At 36.8% G+C, this 15,714-nt stretch overlaps 1 long non-coding RNA gene and 1 pseudogene across 1 annotated transcript; both read left to right on the top strand.

The window, feature by feature from the left end:
* The window catches only part of LOC104424804, a 72,058-nt pseudogene that overhangs the window by 11,470 nt on the left and 44,874 nt on the right, over positions 1-15,714 (top strand).
* LOC104424808 lies at positions 4,248-5,728 on the top strand. The gene is made up of 3 exons (XR_005547686.1): positions 4,248-4,396; positions 4,477-5,465; positions 5,567-5,728. It is a non-coding gene; the product is annotated as an uncharacterized LOC104424808 (long non-coding RNA).

Here is a 15,714-nt window from a genome sequence, read left to right as displayed (position 1 = left end):
AGTCCCAGTCTGCCTTGTTTGGAAGGTTTTGATCGGTTTCCACAGCTTTTCCTTAGATTTTCAATGACCTATTATGAGCCTGGGCATAGTCACCAATTTCGTTGTCGGGTAAAGCATCTGGAATTGGTAACCAAATCGTCACATCCAATCTTGGGTTCCACCGTTCTGTTGCTGCCTTGTTCGACAGAAAAACTTCTAGACTACATTGAAATGTGGGACTATGCATGAGGAGGCCATTCAAGTTCGGCATGAGGAGGAGGCCATTCAAGTTCAGCATAAGGAGGCCATTCAAGTTCGGCATAAGGCTGCTGAGGCCAATCAAGCTATGCATGAGGTGGCCATTCAAGTTCGGCATGAGGCTGCTGAGGCCATTCAAGCTATGCATGAGCCATTCAAGTTCGGCATGAGGAGGCCCTTCAAGTTCGGCATGAGGAGGATTCAAGTTCAGCATACGGCGTCTAGAAGAAGCTTCAAGAACTGCATGAGTCAACGACTGAGAAATACACTCAGGGATATATCATGAGCCATGAGGGAGCGAAGTCTATCTTGGTTATGTTTTTGCATAAATACTTAGATGAGCGTTCGCTGATGCATACGGTTTTAAGTCTGTCCTTGCTGCTGCATTTTGTGCCCGTTTATGAAGACAAAGCTGGATTACCGTAGCTACGTGTTGGAAGAGGCTTGCAAGGGAATTCACCGAGGTCGCAAATTGGTTGGGTGGGATCATCCATGTAGAAATACTTCTGGAGGTAAATACCCTTAGTTCTTTGAAGATATGGGCATACTCTTGCTCCCTAGGTACTGCCGTGATCGGAAGAAAGGTCATCATCATAAGTGAGCCCTTCTTTTCTTGTTGTCTCTGGCTTTTCACTTATTCTCTACCCATCTGAAAAAAGTAGTATATGGATATTGAACGCAGATGATTCACCTTACCTCTTTTATAGCAGAGATTGCTTCAAATAGTGAACTAAGAGGCTAATTTATAAATTGACGGTGATTCGTGTAGGACTTTGGTAGTAGATTTCTAAGACTTACCAAATTGTGAGGGACATCCCATTTAATTTTGATAGCTGCACGCTATATATCTTGGAGACGTTACCCTCAGTTATGTGTTGATGCTCTTCTTTCTAAACGTAAAATAGCATACTAATATTGCAAAACCCTAGTAATATTTGGGTCGAGCCTAAATAGTCATCATACAAATGCAGCTGGATCTCACCGAACTAGAATCTCCGAAACATGTGGATGGAAAGAGGCTTTTCAACACTTGGCACCAATTTAACACGTAACAAGCACCGCCACAACAACATAGTAGAATTCCATGTGAATCGAAATTGAAATCGATGTCTGACGTTTTGACGAACACAACTGGCCTCACTTTCTTCTCTTCCTCTCACTCACTGTATCTCCCACACGAGCACTTATCTTCCTCTCTATTTTGGCTTCTGTCCGGCGTTGCTCTCATCTCTCTTTGCTCTTGCTCCCATTTGCAATGTGGCTTCTGTCACATCAAGAGCTTCAACCATCAACTGTCGGATTGAGGTAGAACTTAACTTTAATACTGTTGAGGAAAATTTCCTTTTGATGATTAACAAAATTTTCTGTGACTCTGATGATAAGATTTTCTAGGTTGAAACTCTAATAAACACCTTCAGACCTACTCATCAGATTCAAAGGATTAGACTCAAAGTCATAAAGTAATTCATATCTTTGATGTTTGATTATCGAGATATTGTTTTAGAAGACAATCCTCGTGCAATGGTCAAAAAATTGGTGGATTTCTTGCTGTAATTAAGAGATCTATCCAAGAAGGAAGAATATCAGATCTAATCTCTCAAAATTGAATTTAGCAAGTCTTGGATAATTCAATTTACAAGAGATGAAATATTCTTTTCAAGGGAAATATTCTTCTTATGGAAACTCTATCTGGTGTATGGACGGCAAAATTAACGAGAAGCTTCTATCTCAACATTGAAGCCATCAGATGTTCTAACAACGTTCAAGTTCATTGGGTAGATTGACCTAGTGATCTTCTAAGGAAATGTCCAACAATCAGCTTGGATATAGAAGCTGTTCTGTTGCGAATCGTTTAAATTTATTTTATTCCACTTAATCACATATTCACCTCCCTTTAGGTGATCCATCTAGTCCTAACAAATATGACGTTTGAAAGTCCAATTAAGATATACTTAACATAATAGGTAGAGGGAAATCACACACACATATATATATATATATAAACAACACATAAATTTAATTGTCAAATAATATGAGACGATTTAACAAGTAAAAATGAAATAACTTAACAAACTTCAATAGACCTATTTAGTATGATAAAATATTGCATGATGTTTAGATTATGTAGACTATTGATTAATCAATGTCGAATTGATGTACTATATTATGAGAAATCGTAGTAATCAAGTGTTAGACATCAGTAAAAAAAGAAGAAGTAGGGTATGGACACCGGTGTATCTTGTAAATTCCCAGTCCGGCTCGTTCTGATCTCTCTGGTGTTGGTTTGCCCTTTTTCATTTCTTTGATTTCCCGGTTCCAAAATTCGGCCTGAGTACTCGCACATAGCGAAGACCGTGTCGTCGGCGAGCCTAGCTCCTGCGACCAGATCGTCGCCATCGTCCTCACTCTTTGACCGCCCTCCAGCTCTCGTGCGCCCACGCCGGACCCTAATGCCGCCCAGGACTTCACCCACGTCGAGGATCAGCAACTCTCCAGGGGCGTGGTGCTCGTTATGTGCGAGTTCTCGGCCGAAGACACCTGGTCGGGACGGGGCGTATGTCTCGGGTAGGTAGGTGAGTGCTGTGAAGGCACGGTGGGCTTTGATATGATTCTTTTTCCCCTGAGATTTCCGGTGTCTCGCTATATTCCTGCTTGGGAGCGAGTTGTAATAGTATGAAAAGGACCAAAAGCGTAAGTATGGAAAGAAACCTTCTTGATGTTTACATTGCCTTTTTGATTTCGATGGTACTTTGATAATCTATGCTCAAAGAGGCTACTTTCCAAGAGATAAATACAGGAGAAGGTGCTTTTTGCTTAGTCCTGGCACCGAAAGTTTTGAATTGCAAATCTGGAAATTGAATTCAACTACTGAGTTATAATGTGTATAAAGCTTGCCGTAAGTATTTTTATGTACTCTGTGGAATAGTTCGATTAGTAATCTTAGCAATCCCCTTTAGCAAAGTGTGTGCAGATGCTGACTGAAATGGAATTCATTTCATTCTTTACTGTGCACTGGAGAGAAGTCAGAAGCGTTTTCCACAAAGGCTCTTCTCCAATTCTTGCTAACGGTAAAGCTCTTAATTTGTATTGTCGATTGGTTTCATTTTATTTATTTTTTATTTGTTGTCTATTTCTATTGATCCTTCTTCTTCATTGTTTCTTTTCACTGCAGAAACAAATGATATTTTCAGTCTGGGAGCCAAAGCACGTCTCTTCTATTAATATTTTCCATGTTTCTTATTCCTCTTCCTATGTGTCATTTCCCAACCCTATTTCTTGTAATTTTATCTTGTGATGCGAAATGAATTTGTTCTTCTAGCAAAAAAAGGTTTTGCTGTGGTTTTTGCTTTCACACTTACTCATATCTTAAGGGTGGGCACATTTTCGAGATTGACTATGATTACACTGAAAAGTGTGTCACTCAACAACTTGTTATTTCTGTTAGGGATTGATAAAGGAGGAATTGAGTGGATGATCATGCTTGAACTATATGAACTGCTGAAAACAATTATATTGACTATTGACGTTCACGATTGATTCTGTACCATCTTGTCAAATTGCCCTTCCTGGTAGGGAAATGTAGGCAGCTAAGTGAGGCATTGAATTTCCTATCTTATGCTTTATCTTAGATCTTGTCCTAAGACTGTTGTGTGTAGGGGAAATATACTTTTTGTTACATTGGCCTAATTTAGTTTGGCATGGTCAACTCGTATGTCTATCTGGGTGACCCACCTGGTGAGAAAATGCTAGGTGGTTGTTGTTGTATGCTTAAACTATTGTATTGTCATGCTTTAGCATCAAAGAACAATTGGATCATAGAATATTACCATGTTCTTAAACTGTTTAAGTTCTCGGTTGGTAGTGCGTATACCATGCACAAGGCAAAGTTTATGTCGTTGCTTTATAATTAGATTATAGACATACCTCATTTTTCGTCTGCAGATCTCTACTGCTCATGTTCAATAAAGCTGGTGTATATTATAGCTAATACATTGGTCATCATTTTTCAGGCAATTGCATGCACTATATTAAGGTATAGGAAGTCAAAAGCAATTCTTCTGAGTAGTTATATGAAGGACACTGCTCATGTTATGGACAACTTTCATGTGCCCTTACTTTTAGAAGCATGGAAGCCAATATCATTTGTTCACGAGAGAAGGTAATTTTTCTGTCATGTTTGACCTATTCAAGATTTGTTTGTCAAACATGAACATACTCATGACCAATAATTGCATTTAGGTGGTGGGAATGCGTAGCATTGCCAGAGGATGTTGATCCGTCTGAGGAAGCTGCATTTAGGATGGAAATTAAAGAGCTTGCCTTTACGGCAAAGAAATTTCTTCTAGATGTTGCATCTTAAGACAATTACATTGCATATTTTAGCCAACCTTGCTTTTAGTTGTTTGCTGCGTGATAGTGAAATTATGAATGTGAACCTCCATTTAGTGACTGATTGGAGATTTGATATTGAAAAGAAAAGATTTGGACTGGCTAAAATACTCCAGTTTTCTGTGACAATGTAAAAAATGATAGTTAAATTATGAATGTGAACCTCCATTTTGTGACTGATTGCAGATTTGAAAGACTTGTCCTAGTTTGTAATTAGGTAATTTAATCTTGGTATCTAAATAGATTATCATTATGCTTCTTAAGAGTCTGCTCCTGAAGAAGTGTTCATTGGTGATGCTCGCCCGTTATTTTGTCGGCTGCTTTCCACTCTTTAGTTTATCTTCTTTACCTTTCCATGCTTAGTTTGCTAATAGTATTTGTTATGTGGCAAGTTGAAATGGACTCAGGGCCAACTACTCCCAACATCTTTTCGTAAATGGGTGCATCTTAGTGAATTTCTCTTTGCTTATTTAAGAAACAAAAATTTCAACCGCTTGATCTTCCTAACCGATGCCTTATTTGGTTTTTGGGTTGTTTTGATCCATGTAAGATCACCACCAGCCTCAAGAATCTTTCAGAAGTTCAGGTGTATTGCAAATGGGGATCAGTGGTCATTCCCGTTTGCTCATTCTAAAAAGTTGCCACTAGATACCTTCTACATCTTTCCTAGAGAAATTCAAATAGTTGATTTTTGAAATTCTGTCTTTATCTATTTTTATCACTTTGCATGTCGATGATCCTCCTGCATCTACAGTCACTTCCCTGATAATCCCTTTTTTTCTTTTTTCTGTCATCGCAACTCCTGAAGGCGGCTATCTTTGACAAAGAATGTGAACCATGTGTCCTTTTAAGAACCCTCACAGTTTGCTGATTCTCAGTTATCTTTCTTTTTTGGCTTGGTACTATAGTCTGTGAGGTTCGATTCCTTGACTCTACAAAGTATTCTCACTTGACATTATGGGCTTATCATTGGAATGTTTGAGCTGAATAATGTGTAAGTTTTGCTCTTATCAAGGTTTGAATATTTCCTACTTTCTAAGTCTCAAACCATAGACTGTGCAGACAACAATATCTACAATTAAAATTCTCCTTTCTTTCTCCATTTTCTTTTTGCATTGAAGTACATAGAAATAGAAGGTATGACATTTTTACTTTACATGAGGAAATACAGTCGGTTGGGTCTCCTTGATATCGATGACACATGTTGTTTGAATGCCTAACTATTGATAATCTGCTTTGGGCATTTATGAATCTTCTTTTAGGTTTTGGTATTTCACAGTGATCTGGTTGTAGCATCTCCCGTGGAAGATTACTTTTTGTATATCGATGATCTACCATCTCTTGAGAAGGTATATATGATGCATATTTCTGTCTTTGACATCTGTTATAGAATTCGGAAGTTCTCTATTGGCAGGAAGAAGCCAAGAAAGTATCTCAACCATATTTGGATGCCCTTGGTGATAAGTATGCAGTTTGTCGTGAGGGTATGGGAAACTTTAACTGGACGGACTTGATTAATGAACAAACATGGTTGTGTTTCGAGCTTGAAAAGTCCCTTCTCATACTAAATCCAATTGCTGTTTTAATCATGCCATTACTGGTTTGTGTATTCAATTAGGAACATGTGACAAGGCCCGAGCTAGATCACATCTTTTCTGTCAGACTCTTTAGCATCTGATCCTTTTATTTATTGATGGGCTGGCATCCGATCTTTGACATGCATGCTGTGGGATTAGAGAAAGCATACAGTTATAACATACTGGACAAAAAACGTGACATCACATAGATGCTGACCGCATTTTGGCTGACAGGATAGGATGAGTTACCTGAGAAGCAACTTTAGAAAATGAATATGAATATGAATCAGTAGACTTTCCCAGTTTGACAATGTTGCATGCAGTCCTGCTTTGTTTTATGTCCTGATGTAAGCTTATTATGATGTGGAGTAAATTTTTTGTTTTTAATTCTGCTTTGTCCTCACATATCCATGGACCGACCCCATCATCTCCACCCCATAGGAACTACGAGATCACCCCAAGGAATCCAGGGGTGGCGGAGCGACCATAGAATCTTAGCAATTCCCTTTTCATTGGATCTGTGGTTTGTGATGTCTTGTTATTTATGCCAAGTATTATTGCTAATAATTAAATTCATACTTTCAGGCACGGCATTTTTCCCCTTGTAGAGCTGCATGAATCATTCTTGCCATCCTAACGCCAAAGCTTTCAAAAGAGAGGAAGTATAAGTAACCCTATGCATATTTAGTTCGTGATGGTGATGTCATTAACTTATAGTAATGCTCGGGGATGCAAAGGCTGATTTTAAAAACGGTTTACAAAGCTGTGGCAAACTGCATAATGGGCAATGTATAAGCGCCCCATTAGAGTTTGGCGCACTAATCTTAAAAATAGTCTTTGCATCTCTAGCATTCTTCATGTTTTTTCATATTATTGAAATTGTTTGAAATTTCAAATCCTTTGAGGATTTACCCTTTTGAGGTTCAAGTCGATGTTGTCCATATTTACTGAGATGACCTTTCAATATGATTGATGTGATGTATCCCTATCAAAAATCCTTGAAGACCAATCGCATCTGTAGTTCATACAAACAAATATAGAGATTCACACAATGTTGCGTGTTAACCATAACTTGCATGATAATCATTTATGAGATTCACTCGTACTTGATTATTTGATTATTTATCTGGGCTTACCTTTTACTTTATGCAGAATCCAAACATCTTATAAGGCATCTCACTCCTTGCAATCCAATGCAAAAGAATGCTATACGCATCAAGTATTGGCGGCATAAGGTATACTAAGCTCAACAACTAGAACAAATTAAAATAAAACTTCTTCTTTATAGTTCAAATCTCAAAATGAAACCAAAAATAAAAAACCTGTTGGAACCTTCATGCAACCCACTCACCAACCTTTCACACCAGAACCTGTGACAACACCTATGACAGCCCCAACAGCTCACCCCTAGATGAAAGGTTAGTTGAAAGGTTAGCTATGTGGGGCTTGTGGGGGCTTGCTTTACTTGAGTCTAGCCATTAAGTCCATAATTATTTTGTTTTGTTTCAAGAAATGATTTCCATTTGTAAGTAAACAAGTAAAGAAGAGTAAACTAGTTTGGCATGCTGGATAGGTTTAACAACCTAAACTTATGGATCACCATTATCTTCTTGATTATTAAAGATCATTATTTATTTTTAGGATTGAATCCACTTATTTCTCCGGTTAGCCAAGTTGGTTGGTTAGCTTCCTTGGAGCTGGTCGGGTTGGGTTGGTCAGGTACCAGAAATCTCATTTTTGGGTTGGGCAAGAGCCCGGATTCCGTCTCCTCCGTCTCGGCATCAAGGAGACACTTACCATCAAGGTGGCATCTAAAGCCCTATAAATAGGACCCTCAACCCCCAATCGAGGTCGAAATCGATGGCCGTCATCAAATTTCTCTCTCAGTGTCTCTTGCCTCTTGCCATCTCTCTTTTTTTCGAGGCTATTTCTCTTTTTTTCAAGGGTATATCTCTGGATTCTCTTCTTGAGAATGCGAAGTTGTTTTGGTTGAAGCTTTTTGCTTGGAAGATGCCATCGTGTGCTTGCAATGTCATCAAATTTCTCGAAAACGAGGTGCTTTGTTCCATCTCCGTCTCCGTACTTACCTTCAAGGTAGCATCTAAAGCCCCATAAATAGGACCCTCAACCCCTGATCGAGGTCGATTTCTTCAACGGCCGTCATCAAATTTCTCTCTTGGCGTCTCTTGCGATCTCTCTCTTTTTCAAGGGTATATTCTTTTCTTCTTCGGAATGCCAAGTTGTTTTGGTAACTTATAAGATGCCATCAATTGCGCCTGCTTGTGATCTGCTTTCTCGTAATAGACCCATTTAATCATAATACTTCAAGTCTGCTTCTAACTTATCACCTAACTTATCATGGGACCTAACTTATCATGGGGATTTTTAATTAGGATATGACAAAATTTTCATATGGTATATCAGTATAAATATGATAAGACTCTTTATGATCCATTGCTAATGAAATTGCAAATGCACCAACACAGTTTCGTGATTATTGTATGATCAATTTGGCAACTGAATGGAGAATAATAACCAACAGTTCAATGGATATATGGTTTACCTCTTATGGTATTTGTTTCTATAAAACAATGTCATTGGAGAATGCCGCAATCCGCAGGCCGGTTTTGTCAGACTTTTCGAGAAGCTCGTTCGTTCGTTCTTTCTACGGTTTTCCTCTTTCTTTCTATGTGGGGCAAGTACAATGGCATACTTCTGAGTTTTACCTCATTCTATCTACCCACGTTTGTTGTCATTAATATGACATCAATAGTGAAAAAAGTAGCCCCAAATCCCGATTACAAAAACCTGTTGAATTCAATTATTTGAATTAAATATAATAAGGAAAAAAAGGAAAAAAAAACAAAAATTGAAAGAAAAAAGGGGTAGAGCGTGTTTATTGGCCAAAGACCATTTTTTCATCTTGATTTCGTCTTTCTTGACCGGAGCTCTCTCTCTTTCCTCTCTTTCTTACTGTCGATCACGGGCAAGAAAACGATCCTCGTTTTCCACATTCTTGGTAAACAACATCCAAAACAAAGAAAAGAGAGAAGGGGAAGAAAATTAAAAAAGAGAGAGCGAGAGAGAAGCCTTCCCCTCCCCTTCCTCCCCTCTCCCCAGGGGGCCCCTAACCTCTGGTCGGTCTCCCTCTCCGTCTCTCTAGCCTATCTTCTTCTTCTTCTTCCCCTCTCTGACCTCCGCTTGTCTTGTCTTGTCTGGCCTCCGCTTGTCTGGCCACCACTTGTCTTACTAAAGTTTCAATTTTTCCCAAAATTAGTGATCAACATGGTGTTGAGATTTACTTAAACTAAGTGGCATCCGGAAATCAAATTTCAGATAAGGAGGCTCTACGCCCTGTGGACCTATGGGCTTGGCTACCCTCTATGAGTTTGGCGGTATTGGAAGGTTGGTAGTAGGACTCCATATTCTGACTTACCGCTATTGAATTTAAATAAATAATAATAATAAAAAGATTCCAAATGCAATGTAAATGAGGCGACTCCTCCACTAGGTGAGAATTAAATCTTGAATAGAATATTTTGTCTTTGCTCATAATAAGTTCTTGAAGAAAAAATAATTAATGAAACTTTGAATAATTCAAAAAAGATAATATGATCCAAGCTTGAAATCTTGAAATAAAGGATGAAGAAGCTATGGTCTATTTAAGATGAAAAACTAAAGCTTTAGTTTAGTCTCTTAGTTTGTCTTGTTTAATCAAAAATAAAATAAATCTCTGGAGTTTGTTTACTTAGAAAAACTTGGGTTTAAGAAATCCCAATGCTCTACTACTTAGAAGTAGAACATTGGTCAGGGGCATGGGCATGGGCATGGACATTTAGTCTCCGTGTTAAAAATTGATTCAAGGGTTGCTGAAGCAATTCATATTATTAGTTGGAATGAACTTACATGGCCTCAAGACCTTGATGTGACAATTTAATTTGTTTTGATACTAAACTTTGCCCTTCTTTGCCTTTCCTGTTTTATTTTGTTTAAATAGCTAGATAGAGATGTTTATTTTGATCATCATAATTATCTTATTTTTTATTTTTAAAAAGACCAAAATATATTTAATTTTTTAGCATTTACATATATTTGATTTTTTTTTAGCATTATTTTGGCATTTAAATAAATAATAAGGAGGGAAAAATCAAAGTTAGTCCCTAGGGCTCTACTTCAAAATGGTTGGCAGCCGGTAGCATTTTCCCAAGTTTAGCATTTTCGACTTTGGAGGCAGAGAGCGCCAAAGGCACCTAAAAAGTAAACTATTTTGAATTAATTTTTTGGGTAAATATAAACATGCTATGCCCATGCCCATTCTCGTGCCGTGCCTAATTATGTTTAAACTAGATTGATTAAACGAGAGGGAAAAACAAACTAAACTAAGAGTAGACTAAATAAACCATTTCAATCTTAAATAGACCATAAGTTTTCAAGCTTCCATTATTGGATTATTAAAGATCAGTAAAAAAAAAAAATTAGTAACTTATCATTGATAGTTTCTCCTTATTTTGATTAATCTAGTATTGATTAATCTTTCTCCCTAATTAATTATTTAATTTGATGAATTTATTTTGATTAATAAGGGAAGGAAAGTAAGAAAGTAAATGAGGGAAGAAGAAGTAAACTATTTTGAATTAATTTTTTTTGGATAAATTTAAGGAGAGTAAACATGCCCATGCCCATGCCAATGTTGTAAATGTCAATGTTTTAAGTAGAGAATTGAGATTTCCTTTGAAAAAAACTCAAGTAAACAATTTATTTTGATTAGACAAGTAAATGGAAAAAGAATAGACTAAATTAGATAGTTCTTGAAACCATTTATTTTTATCATCATTATCTTATTTGGATTATTAAAAAAATTTGTATGAGTTGGAGGGTTAGCTATACGTTGGTCATGGTCAGCTTTGGGATTTGGGGTAATACTTAGTTAGTAAACTAGTTCAATAATAATTCTCAATTTTGATTAATTATGTTTGCTATGGCATGGTGGCTTGGGGTGGGGATTTAAGCAATGCCTTCCCTTGCCCCACCTTGCCGTAGGGGGTGGCAAGGCTAAATTAGGTGGGTCGCCAAAAAGAAAAACAGCTAAACCAAAGGTAAACCAGGAAGAGAAGTTTGAATTAAATTTTTTTGGGTAAATTTAACAAGGAACTAGTGTAGTTCTGCTCTCCTACTATCTAATTATACCTAATTGCTATCTAATTATACCTAATTACTATAATTATGAGGTAAGCGACAAAAAGGAGCTAGGGTAAGCAAAGCAAAAAGCTTTCTAATACAAAGCATAACTACATGTCCTACCACTATAATTATATGTCCCTACTGTCTCCCTCTCCCTCTCTCTACCTTGCTATCTCTCTCCTAGCCGGGAGTATCTCTCGTACGAGCACGAGCCATCACGGACCGTGTCCCTCTCTGGCATCTCTCTCTCTGTACTCCGTATGAAAGTAAAAACGGAATTATCTTCTATAGCAACAAAATGCTAAAATCAGTCTTTTTTTCCCTTTCTTACTCGGCCGAAGTCTGCCAAAGCCTCTAATCGGGCGAGGCATGCCACTTGAGCACGAGTTATGACAAAAAACAGAAAAAATTCAATATTTTCAAAATAAAGATAAAAAATAGATTTTTTTAAAGAAAAAATTAATTTTATAAGAAAAAGAGATTTCTTAAAAAATCTTTTCAAAATCAAACTATTACCTACAAACCATTTTTTTACTCATTTTAATAATATTTTTAATTATTAAAAACGAATCTTTAATTATTTTTAAAAAAATCGAACTTTAATTATTTTAAAAGAATTCAAAATTTTAATTATTTTTATTTAAAAAAGAAAAGAAAATTAATAATGGATTTAGAAAAAAAAAAAACGAATCCGTTTTAAAAAATAAATAAATAAAATTAGATTATAAATTCACCCGTTCCAAGCCTCTCTTGTCTCTTGTTCTGCTAAAAAATCCTCTTGCTCAAGAAACTCTCTTGTTTATCCTCTTCTTGCTCAATAAACTCTCTTCCTCAGGATTTCCCCTAAAAAAATGTCTTTTTTTCTTTTTCTGCAGAATAGCGGGAGAATGACTTCGAGCCTGATCAGCCATCCCTTTCCTCCTTATCCTTCTTATTTGCTCTCTCCAAGATCGCCTACCTTTCCTCATTTCACAAAGTTGACCTCCACACCCACATCAACCTCAAATGGGGGTGAGGCCAATGGGATACCCCCATTCTTCAATCGAAAGCCTATATTTAACATCCGGATATTATCGCTCACTAGACGTGAAAATGGAAGTAGGATGACGACATGCAATATAGGTATCTTAGGAGCAAGATATGACACTCAGGTAAGGAGAGAGAAATGAGTCTAGCTAATATTATATATTCAAATTTTTTGAAATATTTTTTCAGAGATCAAGGGAAGAGGTGCAAGAGCTTCTATGAAATCTACTAGTGTATTCATTGAGTTGTCAAGTAATCGAAAGCATATAATTAAGGAACCCTCTAGCGAATTTCATGTGGCCATGGAGGAGGCCAAAAAGTGTGGGGCCAAGGTTATATGAGGAGATATGGAACAAGGAGTAATAAAACTTGTTTTATTGTTTATCCTTAAATCTTGTTAAATGTTGTCATGAAGAATGATTTTGTGACATTTTGTGGATATGTCATCCCAAGAGATGCACGTGTTGAGCAAGGTGGAGGTGTCAATCCACGAGGAGTGAGTTCATCTTATCTTTAACAATTTTCACTTAATCTTTCACAATCTTGACTTATTTCTCTCGGTCATGAAGGTTATACATGACGAAACGGGACGAAAGAGACAAGTGAGTTCATTTTTTTCCTATTATAGCTGAAAATCTTAAGTTATTATCCTTAAAAATCTCAATTGTTGATACTGATTCATGTTCGATCATTTGCTAAAAGCTGCCCAACGTCATCCTTCACTAGTTGTGGTGGTTGGCAAAGCCCACATCGTTGGACTCTTAAGTATCTCATAATTGAGGTTCTATAATGGAGGCGGCTGAGAAATCATAGAGAATCATGGTGCCTGTTTGGAAGGCTCATAGGATCATGTTTGGAAGACTAATTTGGAAGGCTCTATAATGAAGTCCGTGATTAATTAGTCTTCCAAACATGCACCATGATCCTCTATGAGTTCTCAGCCGCCTCCATTATAGAGCCTCCATTATGAGATACCTTAAGAGTCCGGAGATGTGGGCTTTGTCAACCACCACAACTAGTGAAGGATGATGTTGGGCAATTTTAGTAAATGATCGAATATAAAATCAGTATTAACAATTGAGATTTTTAAGGATGATAACTTGAAATTTTCAACCATAATAGGAAAAAAAGAAACTCACTTGTCTCTTTCATCCCGTATAACTTTCATGATTGAAAAAAATAAGTCAAGATTGCCAAGGATTAAGTGAAAATTGTTAAAGATAAGATCAACTCGCTCCTCGTGGGTTAACACCTCCACCTTGCTCAACACGCTCAAGCATCTCTTGGGATGGCATATCCACAAAATGTCACAAAATCATTATTCATGACAACATTTAATAACAAGATATAAGAGCAAATAATAAAACAAATTTTATTACTCCTTATTCCATATCTCCCAATACAACCTCGGCCTTACGCTTTTTGGCCTCCTCTGTGGCCACATGAAATTCAGTAGAGGGTTCCTTAATTATATGCTCTTGATTCCTTGACAACTCAATGAATACACCAGTAGGTTTCATAAAAGTAATAAGCTCTTGCACATCTTCCCTTGATCTCTGAAAAAAATATTTCAAAAATTTGAATATATAATATTAGCTAGACTCATCTCGCCTTACATGTGTGTCATATCTTGCTCCTAAGATACCTATATTGCACACCGTCATCCTAATTCCATTTCCATTCCTAGTGAGTGATAATATCCGGATGTTAAATATAGGCTTCCGATTGAATAATGTGGGTATCCCATTGGCCTCACCCCCATTTGATGATGTGGGTGTGGGGGTCAGCTTTGTGAAATGAGGTCGAGGAGGAAAGGTGGGCGATCTAGGAGAGAGCAGCGAAGAAGGATGAGGAGGAAAGGGATGGCCGATCAAGCTCGAAGTCGTTCTCCTAAACATTCTGCAAAAGAAGAAAAGAAGACATTTTTTTAAGGGGATTCGTGAGGAAAAGAGTGTCTTGAGCAAGAAGAGGATGAGCAAGAGAGTTTCTTGAGCAAGAGGATTTTTTAGCAGAGCAAGAGACAACAAAGGCTTGGATCATGTGAATTTATAATCTAATTTTATTTATTTATTTTTTAAAATCGGATTCTTTTTTTTTTCTAAATCCATTATTAATTTTCTTCTTTTTTAAAAATAAAAATAATTAAAATTTCGAATTCTTTTAAAAATAATTAAAGTTTGATTTTTTTTTAAAAATAATTAAAGATTCGTTTTTAATAATTAAAAATATTATTAAAATGAGTAAAAATAGTTTGTAGGTAATAGTTTGATTTTGAAAAGATTTTTAAGAAAATGTTTTCAAAAACCAAAAAACAGACTCTTTTCTTATAAAATTAATTTTTCTTTAAAAAAAAATCTATCTTTCATCTTTATTTTGAAAATATCAAATTTTTGTCTGTTTTTGTCATAACTCGTGCTCACGGCATGCCTCGCCCGATTAGAGGCTTTGAACTAGCTCAACCGAGCAAGAAAGAAGAAAGGGAAAAAAGACTGATTTTAGCATTTGTTGCTACGAAAGATAATTACATTTTTACTTTCAAGCGAGTAGAGAGAGAGAGAGGCCACGAGAGGAGGGACACGGTTGGTGATGGCTCGTGCTCGTACGAGAGATACTCCCGCTAGGAGAGAGAGAGCAAGGTAGAGAGGGCGCGTAAAGAGAGGGAGAGGGGATAGTAGGACATATAGTTATAGTGGTACGACATTTAGTTATACTTTGTATTAGAAAGCTTTTTGCTTTACTTGCCCTAGCTCATTTTTGTCGCCTAGCTCATAATCATAGTAATTAGGTATAATTATATAGCAATTAAGTATAATTAGATAGTAGGAGAGCAGAACTACACTAGTCCCTTGTTAAATTTACCCAAAAAAATTTAATTCAAACTTCTCTTCCTGATTTGCCTTTGTTTATCTTTGGTCTAGTTGCTTTTCTTTTTGGCGACCCACTTAATTTAGTCTTGCCACTGCCCCACGGCAAGGGAGAGTAAGGCAAGACATCGTTTAAATCCCCACCCCAAGCCACCACGCCATAGCAAGCGTAATTAATCAGAATTGAGAACTATCATGGAACTAGTTTACTAACTAAGCATTACTCCAAATCCCAAAGCTCTACACTTAATTGATCATGACCAACGCATAGCTAACCTCCAGCTCATACAAATTTTTTTAATAATCCAAATAAGATAATGATGATCAAAATAAATGGTTTCAAGAACTATCTAATTGAGTTTCTTCTTTTTCTCTTTACTTATTTAATCAAAATAAATTATTGAATTTTACCAAAAAAATAATAAATTATTGACTTTTTT

The sequence above is a fragment of the Eucalyptus grandis genome, chromosome 11 (genome assembly GCF_016545825.1).
Source record: "Eucalyptus grandis isolate ANBG69807.140 chromosome 11, ASM1654582v1, whole genome shotgun sequence".
NCBI lineage: Eukaryota > Viridiplantae > Streptophyta > Magnoliopsida > Myrtales > Myrtaceae > Eucalyptus > Eucalyptus grandis.
This window is presented reverse-complemented; position numbering and strand designations above follow the sequence as displayed.